Below are 12,357 nucleotides of genomic sequence, written 5' to 3'. Positions count from 1 at the left end.
ATCACACGACCTGATTTCAAACTATATTAAAAAGCCATAATAATCAAAGCAGTATAGTATTGCATAAAAACAGATGCATAGACCAATGGAACAGAATAGAGAGCCCAGAAATAAATCCACACATATATGATCAGTTAGTTTACGATAGAGGAGCTAAAAATATACAATGGGGAAAGGACAGTCTCTTCAATAAATGGTGTTGGGAAAACTAAACAGCTACATGTAAAAGATTGAAATTAGAACATTTTCTCACACCATATATAAAAATAAACTTAAAATGGATTAAAGACTTGAACGTAAGACCTGAAACCATAAAACTCCTAGAGGAAAACACTGTCAGTAAGCTGTTTGATGTTGGTCTTGGTGATGATTTTTTGGATTTGACGTCAAAACCAAAGGCAACAAGAGCAAAAATCAGCAAGTGGGACTACATCAAACTAAAAAGCTTCTGTACAAAAGGAAACCATCCACAAAATGAAAAGGCAGTCTACTGAATAGGAGAAAATATTTGCAAATCATATGTCTGATAAGGGGTTAGTGATCAAAATATATAAAGAACTCGTAAACTCAATAGCAAAAAACCAAACAATCCAATCAAAAATGAGCAGAGGATCTGAATAGACATTTTCCAAAGAAGACATACGGCTGGCCAATAAGTACATGAAAAGGTGCTTAACATCATTAAGCATCAGGGAAATGCAAAGGAAACCACAATGAGATATTATTGTAAATAATCTAGAGATGATTTAAGGCACAGGGAGGATATTGCTGTGTAGGTTAACATGCAAATACCAAGTCATTTTATATAAAGAACTAGAACATCTGTGGATGTTCATAGGGATTCCTGGAACCAACTCCCTGCAGATACCCAGGAACAACTGTATTGGGGAACCAATAAAAGGAGCCTGATACGTTTGATGTCATATAACTTTGGGTAGGTGCTAGGTTGGTCTGAGAAATACGAAGGAAGAAAGACAGTTGGTGGGGGTGGGATACACACTAATTTAATTTACTTCTTTTCCTTTCTTCTTTCTTTTCTCCTTTCCTTCTTCCTCCTTCCCTTTTCCAACCAACAAAATATGTATTGAGAGCATATGGTGTTTAGAATACACTTGCCAATTTTTGTAATTTCAACTGATGTGGGGATACAAGGAAGAGAAAAGGGTAGAGGAGTGAACTATAACTTCCATGAAAAACCTAAGTGCTTGGCTGGTGACAGTGGGAGTGACCTCAAAATAAGTCAGACTCAACTTGACATTTCAACATGGAAAGTGGTAATAATAAGTATTTCTAAGAAATTTCTGAGAACTTCTAGTGGAGAATTGATACAAACAATGTTGTAATTCTCTGTCATGTTATATCTGACTCAGGGATGTTAAAAGGATAAGTGAAATTAACATTTGTGAACATAATTTGATTTCTTTGTAGAAAAGTTATTTCACAGAGTTTTATATTAATGATTTCTAAGAATTTGACCTGAGCATGAGTGGGAGATTACTCAATTCAGTAAAAGGTACCCTGACATTAAATCCTTATACCTACCCATTAACTTATATTTAATTATATCCATCTCCAAGGCTTCAAATCATGAAATTCAGATATGTTATTTCAGAAAGTAAAACCCATATTAATCAGAACTTAATTTACCTAAACTGTCAGTTTTTTTCTACCATACTGGAAGCAAAGGACAATCAAATAAAATCATATTAGGGAGCTTGTTCTACAAATATATTTTCAGATTTATTCTCGACAAGTAAAAGCTAACTTAATATTCTGTACTTTTTCTATCTATTTTGTTATATTTAATAATAGATATTCAAAAGTTAGCTTTGATATACGGATAAAGATTTTTATTTAGTAGATCGATTATACTTATACAAGAAAGTAGTTTAGATATTGTCTTTTTTTTTTTCCATTTCATTATTTATTTAGATGTTTAGCTCTCGCACTAGGTTTTTACAAACTGGTGAACACTGACAAATTATTTGTCTCATAGAACTATAACTACATATTACAAGACGATATAAGTATGTGGTCAAACTAACATTAATATACATCACCATTTGATCAGTTTCATAATAAACTATCAAGTATCCAAGTATTGAGTTACACAGCTCAAAACGCATAGAAAAATTAGATGTCTGCTCAGTTCACTAGCAGAAACCCACTTTAAAAAAAAATGATTTATTTATTTATTTTTGGCTGTGTTGGGTCTTCACTGCTGTGCACAGGAGTTATCTAGTTGGGGCAAGCAGGGACTACTCTTCGTTGCAGTGCTTGGGCTTCTCATTGTGGTGGCTTCTCTTGTTGCAGAGCACGGGCTCAGTAGTTGTGGCTCGCGGGCTCCAGAGCGCAGGCTCAGTATTTGTGGCACATGGGCTTAGTTGCTCCGTGGCATGTGGGATCTTCCCAGACCAGGGATTGAACCCTTGTCCCCTGCATTGGCAGGCGGACTCTTAACCACTGCGCCACCAGGGACATCCTCACTTCTTTTTTTTAAAAGGGAGGTTGGGAAGAGAAGAAATAAAAGCACATTTCAAACAAAAATAATAGCTGGTAAACAACTTCCAGTAGGTATGGAAAAATAACAAGAATTTCAAATATTTTATGACTAAGAATTAGCTACAATAACAAAACATCTTTATCTTTAAAAAATATTTACTAAATTAAAGAGCATATTCTACATATTCTATACAAGGTAAAGGCAGTATCTTACTAGAAATATTTAATAGCCCTCTCCTGTTCCTTTTTAGGCTCTTCCTGTTAAGTGGAACACAAAAATGCAAACATTAAAATAATTGTAAAGCTTTTTTGCTTGGAGATGTTAAAGATATACTTCTATATACAACGTAGCTTTTCAAAATGTAGATTTTCCATAACAGCACAAATGATATTTATGGAAAGATATTAAATAACACCATATGACTTGGTAAAAAATTTAACAAAAATCAATGGTTATGCAAACCTGATGTATACTGGTATGAATGTGGGCAAATGTAAATGTAAAGTGAGCAAGGAAATAACTATATAGGCCCTGCTTTCAATGTAAGAAATGACTGAAGCAGTAAACCACATAAGATCTAGAGTATTCTTAGTTCCTAGGGTTTTAGTTCTATATGATAATAAAAAACATACAAGTGTTACACTGGATATCTTGGTACCTAATCTTCCTAAATTTCTTATGCATTGAAAAGATTCTGGCATGGGAATAGATTTAAAGACTTATAACTCAGTACTGCATGAGTTCAGGAATTGGAACAAATGATAAACAAATTTGAAATGCTGAACAGCAAGAATCTTTTGCTAAGTGTCCAAATACGTTGATCGTAACCTAAACACAGAAGTTCTGTCAAGCAGGTAAACTGGTAAAATTGCTTTTCAATACTCTTGTAAAAGCTTCATTAGACTTGTTCACTGAGCCAACTTCTTGGCTAATATGTGCAACAAATTAGGTCCTGTTTGAAGTTCTACTTCCAAAACAACAGCATCAGACACCTCAGTTTTATTGACCATTGAAGTCTTTGCAGCACAAACACATTTGAGAATGATACTTCTCTAAGTACAAAAGTTGCTTGATGTTAAAATCTCCATGCTGCTTTTGTTTTCTGACCTGTACTGCATCTTCCTGTTTCATTCTGCCATCTATTAATGCTAGGGCAACAAGCAGTGGAGCTGTTCCAAGGCTTGCAACACGGTGAACAGCAGTATAGTAACCAGGTTCTTCATAAAACTTGATTTCACAAGACGTAACTAGCCATCAACAATAAGGTTGGATGGTGGTGCACCTTCATGAAAAGGCCAGTCAAGAACATGGATGCCTTCTTTTTCCATAAGAGCAGTGTCGTCGTACATTGCTTCACATACTCTTACTATTGTGGTAATCCATATTTCTTAAGTTTCTCAATAGCTTTGTTCAAGGTCTCTTTGGTTGGATTGTGTATAATAAGAAAAACGTTTTTGTATGTGCCTTCAGTGGGAGTTGGGCAGTTCATGCAAGACATGTTAATTTAGTCAAAAAATACTCATTAGGGCTATGAAAGAATTAAACAAATTGAATACAGAAATGATGTAAAGAAACTTCAGCTTATTCCACTTGAAATTCTCAGTGCTTTGAGTATGAAGTTGGGAATAATGGGGAATGAGATGAACCTCCTAAGAAGAAGAAAGTCTTCAATCCTGTAATACTGAGCAACAGAGAGGAAGTGTTTTGAGGCTCACCCTGTCTAGGTCAGAACTGGAAAATGCTCTGTGGATTTCAGTTCAACACTTTTGTGTCCAGGTAACTGCTCTTATGCGGCTTCTTGATGGAGGTGGTAATGAATTTCTACAGCTCTTATGTCCTCATAAAGGTCATGCTGTGCTTGGCAGTAATCTTCACTGACCTTCAGAAACTCCGTAAATGTGTGATGACAGAAAGGATTATGTTTACTCATTGAAAACTGTGGCCTAATCATGCAGTGGGTACCAAAGTGGCAGCGACACAGGCAGCTGCGGTTGCAGCGCAGGGCGGGGCTCCGTGGTGGTCGGTTGCAGGGTGGAGACAGTGCAGGTGTTGACAGGCAGCAGGCAGGTATTGGGTTTTGAAAAATAGTTGAAATCAGAACGTTCCATTCCCCAAGCATTCTTTGTCTGATTTTATCATTATTAAAAGAAGACTTTGGGAATATTTTTCAGTTTTTTTAAAGGTGAAAACAGACTTAAAATCTGTAGCTCTAAAATTAAATGATTTGCATATTTAAAGTTTTAAAAATATTTGTAATGAAGTTTAAAGGATAAATTTCATTGAGTCATGAACAATGGAAATACTGAAATGAGATTTTTATGAGGAAGGTGATGTCCCCTTAATATTTGTTGATGCGAGTATAGAAATTATTACAGATTTTCTTTTGGCTCTGCTCACTATTTGGGAGTGAAAGTGGAGTGAAAGGCAATGTATTCCATTCTGCCAAAGAATGTAGTAATGGGTGGAAAGTGTGTGGACTTTGAAATCAAATCTCATCTCTTCTGCTTACTAATCATGCAGCTTTCGGCAAGTGATCTGCCCTCGCTGAATTTCCTTATCTTTAGAATGGAGACAATAATAGTCTTCACGGGATTGTTGTGATTTAGTGAGAATTAAGTATCGGAAAAGACTGCAGCACAATGCCTGTCACACAGTAAACTCAACAAATATTTGTTTCCATCATCTTGTCATCTTACCTTGTTTCCATTTTTCCATAGCTTCTAATCTTATGTTTTTATAATCTTATTGAAATATGAACTCCAAAGTTGATAACTTGGGTAAAATAGTAAGTGTACAATTTAATATGGAATGGTTAAATCAAATTTATGTCAGTTAACACCATTATAATGCTTTAAAAATTGTTGAAATATATTAAATTGAGATTTATTATTATCTTCCAGTTAATTATCCTTTTGTCTGTCATAGTCTCCATTTATATTTTTCCTCTTTGATTTTTGTCCTAGTTGACTTTTTGATCGAATTGAAGAACAGAAGTGGTAGTAAAATACTCTTCACTATCCGTGTTGTGTCTCTGTATTTTATTCTTTGCCAAATAGATTTTAAAAAACTGATAAAAGTGATACCTCAGAAGCATAGCCATCCAAGTCTTCTTAAAGAAAAGAATACCTGAACTTAATTCTTAAGAATATCTTTCTTAGTGCCCAGAGAAATTAAGAGGACCTTTTCATTTACTTGCTATTCGAGAATAGAAATGTACCAGAGAAGGCTTATTAATGATGTTTGCATATATTTTGCACGCAAAATGTGCAGTTCAGGCATTGTGGTCAAGTCCTAGGAAACTTTGTAGCATCCTAGTGAGGTTACATATAGACTGCTAAAATCTACTGATGTTAAGCAAGATTCCAAGATACTTGTCATAAAAGTAGATGAGTTGGGGAGACTGATTAGGTCAGTACAGACCATTACTGGAAAAATAACAAAAGTAAAACTTTTGTTAAACATGAGAATATGAGAAAGATTGCATATATTGATTTCCATTATGATGGATTGTATACAATATATCCAATTGTATCCTGTGTCTTTTGACAAAAGTAGGTTATACTAGATCAGTGGATGCAATATTCTTTTTTTTTCTTTTATTAACTTTATTAACTGAATGTTGCCAGTGAATTTAAAATGTTATTTTTTCTGAACAACTAAATACAGAGCTCAATACCTTTAATTGTTCTTCGAATTAACTGCATTTGATCCAGTACTTTAAATTTTACAAACTGCTTCATAACACTCTACTCAGGTTATTTCTGTTTCATTAGTATGTCATTTATTGCACAAAGCTTAATATTATGCTTTATTTATTTATCACACATTCCTCTGATAAAAATAGACAAATAATTTCTAGACGGAATGGTAAGGTAAGAAAGTTTTATCTAATATTGATGACTGTTTTTCCAGGAAACCGCTAGCATCTAATGCTATTACAGCTAGAATAAAAAAACAAATTAAGTGGAACCCAATAAATGCACCTTTGGGTCATGCCAGTCTTATTATTATGCATATTTTACACTGAATTTAACCATTCACTAGGAAACCAAAATGGAAACTTTTGAGTACAAGCAATTTTTTAGCTTTTCCTTATTACTAACTCATCGTTATTGTTATTAGAATAGTAATATTAGTACACCTTTTCAAATATGCCAATTTAAAAAATTTGTAAAAAAAGCCTTTTAGTTTTCTCTTTTAAAAATTGGAACACCATCTACCCCCAATTTCCTATATATATGCCTTTTAAAAATATTTTGCCAGTTATTTTCCCCTATCTAGATCTTATTTTCTTTCTTCCTTTTTTTAAATTAACATCTTTATTGGAGTATAATTGCTTTACAATGTTGTGTTAGTTTCTGCTATATAACAGAGTGAATCAGCTATATGTATACATATATCCCCATAGCCCCTCCCTCTTGCGTCTCCCTCCCACCCTCCCTATCCCACCCCTCTAGGTGGTCACAAAACACTGAGCTGACCTCCCTGTGCTATGTGATTGCTTCCCACTAGCTATCTATTTTACATTTGGTAGTGTATATATGTCAGTGCTACTCTCTCACTTCATTCCAGCTTACTCTTCCCCCTCCTTGTGTCCTCAAGTCATTCTCTACGTCTGCATCTTTATTCCTGTCCTGTCCTGCCCCTAGGTTCTTCAAAACCAGTTTTTTTTTTTTTTTAGATTCCAGATATATGTATTAGCATACGGTATTTGTTTTTCTCTTTCTAACTTACTTCACTCTGTATGACAGTCTCCAGGTCCACGCACCTCACTACAAATAACTCAATTCGTTTCTTTTTATGACTGAGTAATGTTCCATTGTATATATGTGCCACATCTTCTTTATCCATTCGTCTGTCGATGGACACTTAGGTTGCTTCCATGTCCTGGCTATTGTAAATAGAGCTACAATGAACATTGTGGTAATGACTCTTTTTGAATTATGGTTTTCTTAGGGTATATGCCCAGTGGTGGGATTGCTGGGTCATATGGTAGTTCTATTTTTAGTTTTTTAAGGAACCTCCATACTGTTCTCCATAGTGGCTGTATCAAGTTACATTCCACCATCATTGCAAGACGGTTCCCTTTTCTCCACACACCCTCTCCAGCATTTATTGTTTGTAGATTTTTTGATGATGGCCATTCTGACAGGTGTGAGGTGATACCTCATTGTAGTTTTTTTTTTTTTTTTTTTTTTGCGGTACGCGGGCGTCTCACTGTTGTGGCCTCTCCCATTGCGGAGCACAGGCTCCAGATGCGCAGGCTTAGTGGCCATGGCTCACGGGTCTAACCGCTCCGCGGCACATGGGATCTTCCCGGACTGGGGCACGAACCCGTGTCCCCTGCATCGGCAGGCGGACTCTTAACCACTGCGCCACCAGGGAAGCCCCTCATTGTAGTTTTGATTTGCATTTCTCTAATGATTAGTGATGTTGAGCATTCTTTCATGTGTTTGTTGGCGATCTGTATATCTCCTTTGGAGAAATGTCTGTTTAGGTCTTCTGCCCATTTTTGAATTGAGTTGTTTGTTTTTTTGATATTGAGCTGCATGAGCTGCTTGTAAATTTTGGAGATTAATCCTTTGTCAGTTGCTTTGTTTGCAAATATTTTCTCCCATTCTGAGGATTGTCTTTTCGTATTGTTTATGGTTTCCTTTGCTGTGTAAAAGTTTTTAAGTTTCATTAGGTCCCATTTGTTTATTTTTGGTTTGATTTCCATTTCTCTAGGAGGTGGGTCAAAAAGGATCTTGCTCTGATTTATGTAATAGAGTCTTCTGCCTATGTTTTCCTCTAAGAGTGTTATAGTGTCTGGTCTTACATTTAGGTCTTTAATCCATTTTGAGTTTATTTTTGTGTATGGTGTTAGGGAGTGTTCTAATTTCATTCTTTAACATGTAGCTGTCCAGTTTTCCCAGCACCACTTATTGAAGAGACTGTCTTTTCTCCATTGTATATTCTTGCCTCCTTTATCAAAAATAAGGTGTCCATATGTGCGTGTGTTTATCTCTGGGTTTTCTATCCTGTACCATTGATCTATATTTCTGTTTTTGTGCCAGCACCATACTGTCTTGATTACTTTAGCTTTTTAGTATAGTCTGAAGTCAGGGAACCTGATTCCTCCAGCTCCGTTTTTCATTCTGAAGATTGCTTTGGCTATATGGGGTCTTTTGTGTTTCCATACAAATTGTGAAACTTTTTGTTCTAGTTCTGTTAAAAATACCATTGGTAGTTTGATAGGGATTGCATTGAAACTGTAGATTGCTTTGGGTAGTATAATCATTTTCACAATGTTGATTCTTCCAATCCAAGAACATGGTATATCTCTCCATCTGTTTGTATCATCTTTAATTTCTTTCATCAGTGTCTTATAGTTTTCTGCATACAGGTCTTTTGTCTCCTTAGGTAGGTATATTCCTAGGTATTTTATTCTTTTTGTTGCAGTGGTAGATGGGAGTTTTCCTTAATTTCTCTTTCAGATTTTTCATAGTGTATCGGAATGCAAGAGATTTCTGTACATTAATTTTGTATCATGCTACTTTACCAAATTCTTGATTAGCTCTAGTAGTTTTCTGGTAGCATCTTTAGGATTCTCTATGTATAGTATCATGTCATCTGCAAACAGTGACAGCATACTTCTTTTCCAATTTGATTCCTTTTATTTCTTTTTCTTCCCTGATTGCTGTGCCTAAAACTTCCAAAACCGTGTTGAATAATAGTGGTGAGAGTGGGTAACCTTGTCTTGTTCCTGATCTTAGAGGAAATGGTTTCGGTTTTTCGCCATTGAGAACGATGTTGGCTGTGGGTTTGTCATATATGGCCTTTATTATGTTGAGGTAGGTTCCCTCTATGCCCATTTTCTGGAGAGTTTTTATAATAAATGGGTGTTGAATTTTGTCAAAAGCTTTTTCTGCATTTATTGAGATTATCATGTGGTTTTTATGCTTCAGTTTGTTAATATGGTGTATCACATTGATTGATTTGTGTATATTGAAGAATCCTTGTGTTCCTGGCGTGAACCCCACTTGATCATGGTGTATGATCCTTTTAATGTGCTGTTGGGTTCTGTTTGCTAGTATTTTGTTGAGGATATTTGCATCTATGTTCATCAGTGATATTGGCCTGTAGTTTTCCATCTTGTTTAATGTGTCATTTAAAGCTTGTGTTTCCTTATTGATTTTCATTTTGGATGATATGTCCATTGGTGAAAATGGGGTATTAAAGTCCCATGTTATTTCTGTGTTACTGTCGATTTCCACTTTTATGGTTTTTGGCATTTGCCTTATGTATTGAGGTGCTCCTCTGTTGGGTGTATAAATATTTACAATTGTTATATCTTCTTCTTGGATCGATCCCTTGATCATTATGTAGTGTCCTTTTTTGTCTCTTATAATAGTCTTTATTTTAAAGTCTACTTTGTCTGATATGAGTAGTGCTACTCCAGCTTTCTTTTGATCTCCATTTGCATGGAGTATCTTTTTCCATCCCCTCACTTTCAGTCTGTATGTGTCCCTAGGTCTAAAGTGGGTCTTTTGTAGACAGCATATATATGGGTCTTGTTTTTGTATCCATTCAGCCAGTCTGTGTATTTTGGTTGGAGCATTTAATCCATTTACATTTAAGGTAATTATTGATATGTATGTTCCTGTTACCATTTTCTTAATTGTTTTGGGTTTGTTTTTGTAGGTCTTTTCCTTCTGTTGTGTTTCCTCCCTAGAGAAGTTCCTTTAGCATTTATTATAAAGTTGGTTTGGCGGTGCTAAATTCTCTTAACTTTTGCTTGTCTGTAAAGGTTTTAATTTCTCCGTCAAATCTGAATGAGAACCTTGCTGGGTAGAGTAATCTTGTTTGTAGGATTTTCCCTTTCATCACTTTAAATATGTCCTGCCACTCCCTTCTGGCTTGCAGAGTTTCTGCTGAAAGATCAGCTGATAACCTTATGGGGATTCCCTTGTATATTATTTGTTGCTTTTCCCTTGCCGCTTTCAATATTTTTTCTTTGTATTGAATTTTTGATAGTGTAATTAATATGTGTCTTGGAGGGTTTCTCCTTGGATTTATCCTGTATGGGACTCTGTGCTTCCTGGACTTGATTGACTATTTCCTTTCCCATGTTAGGGAAGTTTTCAACTATAATCTCTTCAAATATATCCTCAGTCCCTTTATTTTGCTCTTCTTCTTCTGGGACCCCTATAATTCAAATGTTGGTGCCTTTAATGTTGTCCCAGAGGCTGTCCTCATTTCTTTTCATTCTCTTTTCTTTATTCTGCTCTGCGGTAGTTATTTCCACTATTTTATCTTCCAGGTCACTTATCTGTTCTCCTGCCTCAGTTATTCTGCTATTGATTCCTTGTAGAGAATTTTTAATTTCATTTATTTTTTTGTTCATCATTGTTTGTCAGCTCTCTAGTTCTTCTAGGTCCTTTTAAACGTTTCTTGTATTTTCTCCATTCTATTTCCAAGATTTTGGATCATCTTTACTATCATTACTCTGAATTCTTTTTCAGGTAGACTGCTTATTTCCTCTTCAGTCATTTGGTCTGGTGGGTTTTTACCTTGCTCCTGCATCTGCTTCTCATTTCTTTGTCTTCTCATTTTGTTTAACTTACCGTGTTTGGGGTCTCCTTTTCACAGGCTGCAGGTTTGTAGTTCCTGTTGTTTTTGTCATCTGCCCCCATTGGCTAAGGTTGTTTCAGTGGTTTGTGTAGGCTTCCTGGTGGAGGGGACTGGTGCCTGTGTTCCTGTGGGTTGGGCTGGATCTTATCTTACTGGTGGGCAGGGCCGTGTCCAATGGTGTTTTTTGGGGTGTCTGTGACCTTATTATGATTTTAGGCAGCCTCTCTGCTAATGGGTGGGCTTGTGTTCCTGTCTTGCTAGTTGTTTGGCATGGGGCGTCCAGCTCTGGAGCTTGCTGGCTTTGGGTGGAGCTGGGTCTTAGCTTTGAGACAGGGATGTCTGGGAGAGCTCTCACTGGTTGATATTATGTGGGGCTGAGAGGTCTCTGGTGGACCAGTGTCCTGAATTCTGTTCTCCCACCTCAGAGGCTCAGGCCTGATCCCTGGCTGGAACACCAGTACCCTGTCAGCCACATGGTAATCATTCTTTCCAGTGGTGGACCAACAGTGAGACAGGGAGAGTGGTTTGTCCAAGCTAAAATCCAGCTGGAGGAGGTCATGGAGAGGACACAATGGCTGGTTGAACAGAGAGGTGGACGCAGGCAATTCCGTGACTTGACTATTGGGTTAGTGGAGGCGCCTTCCCCACAGCAACATTCATTATTTTGACCATTTCTGTGAGCCATCCAAAAGGTTCGAGAAATATAATAACTTGTAGTTTTGCTAATATAATGCACAGATTTGAATTTCAAGCCTTGAAGCTGGTGTGCTTGACTAAGTCAGTAAATTAAATAGTTAGTGGGAAGGTGAGCAATGGAAAACAGGAAAAAAGAGATGGAAAACTTGTCTACACAATACTAATTTTAGCTCTGATAAGAGAAGGGAAGGAGTGGATGGGGCACCTCTGCTGCTTACCTCCTCCTCCATTATAGGAAGAGTGGTTAATATTGGGCAGTGTTTGGAAGCAGAGATAAGAGCAATCAAGACTTAGGTGTAGGCTATAGGTTCAGGTGCAGATGGCTGAGAGTGAAAATGGCAGGCTTGGTGGCTGAAAAGACGTTGGTGAGAGAAGGGCCAGTAGGAGGATATAATCCCAATGCCTTTCTGTAAGAAGAGAGTCAGGGGCTTTAGAGAATTGATTGGAGAATGTCTAGAACATTAGCCTCTGTATCTCTTTGATGTTCTGTTCTCTGATTTTTGCATTTAAGTGGACATTTAAATTTTACAGTTATACCTTACTAC

At 36.5% G+C, this 12,357-nt stretch overlaps 1 protein-coding gene and 1 pseudogene across 1 annotated transcript in view; one reads left to right on the top strand and one right to left on the bottom strand.

The window, feature by feature from the left end:
* PIGK (phosphatidylinositol glycan anchor biosynthesis class K) overlaps positions 1 to 12,357 on the top strand; it is a 134,865-nt gene that overhangs the window by 21,776 nt on the left and 100,732 nt on the right. The gene's annotated exons all lie outside the window — the stretch shown is intronic.
* LOC113624387 (protein tyrosine phosphatase type IVA 1 pseudogene) lies at positions 3,013 to 4,023 on the bottom strand (annotated as a pseudogene).

The sequence above is a fragment of the Aethalodelphis obliquidens genome, unplaced genomic scaffold (assembly GCF_003676395.1).
Source record: "Aethalodelphis obliquidens isolate GAN/ISIS:26980383/991018 unplaced genomic scaffold, ASM367639v1 scaffold13, whole genome shotgun sequence".
NCBI classification, from domain to species: Eukaryota; Metazoa; Chordata; class Mammalia; order Artiodactyla; family Delphinidae; genus Aethalodelphis; species Aethalodelphis obliquidens.
This window is presented reverse-complemented; position numbering and strand designations above follow the sequence as displayed.